Source organism: Limulus polyphemus, unplaced genomic scaffold (assembly GCF_000517525.1).
Source record: "Limulus polyphemus unplaced genomic scaffold, Limulus_polyphemus-2.1.2 Scaffold8130, whole genome shotgun sequence".
NCBI classification, from domain to species: domain Eukaryota; kingdom Metazoa; phylum Arthropoda; class Merostomata; order Xiphosura; family Limulidae; genus Limulus; species Limulus polyphemus.
Window position 1 is genome coordinate 23317 of NW_013673740.1, and position 3282 is coordinate 26598.

Below are 3282 nucleotides of genomic sequence, written 5' to 3' on the forward strand. Positions count from 1 at the left end.
TAAAGTGTCCCAACAGTTAGCATAGAAATCAACGAAATCCGTAAAAATCGGTTTCATTTCATTGTTTCCTCTGAAACCTGAGAAACCCATCAAACATTGGTCTAGTGATACTGGCTATCGTGAAATCCATACAAATAAAATCTCTGTTGTTTTGAGACAGGAAATATTTATTACAACATAAAGATTACATAAAGAGATTGTGATCCACTGACGTCAGGATTATATAGAACAAAGCATGAAGAATGAGAACACCGGGAGAAACGAGGCTGCACTACGCAGGGCATTGGTCGTCTCTCCTAGCTCGTGACATTGAAGAAACCGCCATCTATGGTAAATTTAATAAAATATAAAAACTTAATTTGTAAAAAAAAAAAAAAAATGTAATAATTAGAAACTAAAAATCAATTGTTAATTAAAAACTATGAAAAGCAATCGTAGTATTACCGATCAATATTACAATTATTGTTTAATTTTTGTTTGGAAGATTTAACCAATCTTTAGTTCTCTGAAGATAGCAACGTTTTTTGGGTGTAACAAAAAAATTTGAATGTTTTCAACTTACCTCAATATTTCTACCCTGGTTGTATGTAGATTTTAGTGGTAACCATATCCATGTCCGTAACCATACCCATGATATGGGGCAGCATACCCATATGTAGGATAACTTATATCATAACCAAAATATGGGGTTTGGAATCTCTGGCGTCCGTATCCGCCACCATGGCCATAGCCTCTATAGGGGTAACCGTATCCACCCCTATATCCTACAGAAGGGTAACCGTAACCAACGTATCCACAAATTGCGCAGCAATCATGGCAAAAAGTGTAAGAAGAGCCACCTGTTGAGTAAAAGTAGAAACAGCGAATATATCTAGAGTTCTTTCCTTGAGACACTATACAGTAACTGTTCCCAGAAACTCAAGTTATGTTAGCAGAAAATAGAGTTAACAACAAATAATTAAATGTTTCCACCAGAATGATACTTCAAGCTGTAAAATTATATAAAAATTGACTTTATTTCCTGTTTGAGTGATGTCATTTCCGGTCAGAATTATAAGCGTTATGACATAAATAATAAATCATTTTTCTAATTTGTGAGGCCTTATTTTACATGTGTGAGACCTTATTTTACATTTTTCTAACCTGTGAGACATTATTTTACATGTCACAGTTTTTCTTACAGTAATGCACAGAAGCTTACAGTTAGTATATATATATTATTAACAAATTGTAATTAAAGTAAGCGAACTGTACAAATAAGGCTTAAGAATATTTTGAAGTAACATATACAGTCCTCTATAACAAGCTGAATAGAACAATTCATCATGTTATAAACCAGAACACCAGAAAACCTTTAATGCTTAGACTATATTGAATGTATTCGACCGGGTTAGATACTTACTGCTGTTTTCATTGTGTTCTAAGGTTTGATCTAAGCTAGAGCTTACAACTTCACTGCAGGAAAATCTCAGATTGTGGTGCTACTCTGTTGCCGGGTCTATTTATATCGGCGTAAATTCGCCGTTGTCTACCGAAGCCGGAAGTCGTGCGTTATCCGTTCAGTTTCACCTGAATTAACTGTACCACGCCGTCCTGAGACTCGCGACCCAGAATAGGCCTGCTCGCATGTGGAAGTGACACGGGAGAGATTGCTGATAAATATTACAAAAGCATAGAGAAAAATTACTCTTTGTAGGAGAAGTAGGTTGGATGACATATATATGTTTTAAAAGTGATCTTAAGAGGTTGGGGGTTATAGGAGAATGAAAAATACCAGGTCATACTTATGAACCGTCACTAATCTAAATAGTAGCCCAATTGTTTAACACATTATCAAACAGAACTTATGAAAGTCAAGACGAATTGTCTCTGTTTGTACCTGGCGCCATGACTTATAGGTCACCAATAGATGCTTACATATACATACGAACACAAGTAACTTAAGCTAAAACAAAAGGCTTGTTGGTTCATTTAGGCTTTCCCATCCACTATGCTAATATCTAAAATAAAACATTAACAGCAATAGTTAATCAAAGCCAGTCTTTGTCTAAATTACCACATCTGAAAACAACACATTCCGAAGGCCATAATTACCTGCATCTAAATTACCACGCCTGAAAACAACGCATGCAGCAGGTGTGGTAATTTAGATGCAGGTAATTATGGCCTTGGAATGTGTTGTTTTGAAAGCCATCCACCCTACTAGTAAAATGAAGTTGTCTTTAATGAATGTGACCTTGCCAACATTTATAATTGTATGAAATTTATAATAAGTATGAAAAAAAAGATGATGCATCAACACTATCAATTCCTTTAACAATCTTAAACACCTGAATCAGATACCTTCTAACTCCCCTTAAGGTAGCAATTGTAAACACCTCAATCAGATACTTTCTAACTGCCTTTAAGGTAACAATTTTAAACACCTCAATCAGATACCTTCCAAACTCCCCTTAAGGTAACAATCTTAAACACCTCAATCAGATACCTTCCAATCTCCCCTTAAGGTAACAATCTTAAACACCTCAATCAGATACCTTCTAACTCCCCTTAAGGTAACAATCTTAAACACCTCAATCAGATACCTTCTAACTCCCCTTAAGGTAACAATCTTAAACACCTTAATCAGATACCTTCCAAACTCCCCTTAAGGTAACAATCTTAATTAGTTTCAAAGTTTCAAGCACTTAACTTAACTAGTTTTTAAGTTCCAAGCACCTAACTTAACTAGTTTTAAAGTTTCAAGCACCTAACTTAACTGGTTTTAAAGTTTCAAGCACCTAACTTAACTAGTTTTAAAGTTTCAAGCACCTAACTTAACTGGTTTTTAAGTTTCAAGCACCTAACTTAACTGGTTTTTAAGTTTCAAGCACCTAACTTAACTAGTTTTTAAGTGACATGACAACTGTTACCTCGGTGGACGAAAGTTATATGTGTGTTTGTCAGCAAGAGTTCTCGAAAACGGCTTAGTGGAATTTGACAAAGTGTGGTATACATTTGAACTATGACTCATTTTAGAAGTAATTAATTTTTGGAGAGTCAAAGTCAAGGTCACGAAAATAAAATCCTCTCTGTTAACATGGGGACCGATTTTCCACACTATTTTTGCTCTATAACCCAGTCGGAATGATCGGATTTTGATTAGACCTGGTGGACATCTGTAGAATATTATTCCTCCTTGTCCTGCCAATTGATAACGACGAACATACGGACACATTTTTGTATTTTTTGAAGCCGGATATGCAGAACGCTGATTGGCGGATGTAAATGTTTTACTGAGTG

General features: G+C 35.3%; 1 long non-coding RNA gene across 1 annotated transcript; it reads right to left on the reverse strand.

The window, feature by feature from the left end:
* Nucleotides 1-222: 222 nt before the first annotated feature.
* LOC111083086 lies at nucleotides 223-1484 on the reverse strand. The gene is made up of 3 exons (XR_002608790.1): nucleotides 1403-1484; nucleotides 563-839; nucleotides 223-325 (listed from the first exon to the last, which is right to left on the reverse strand). It is a non-coding gene; the product is annotated as an uncharacterized LOC111083086 (long non-coding RNA).
* Between the last annotated feature and the right edge of the window lie 1798 nt (nucleotides 1485-3282).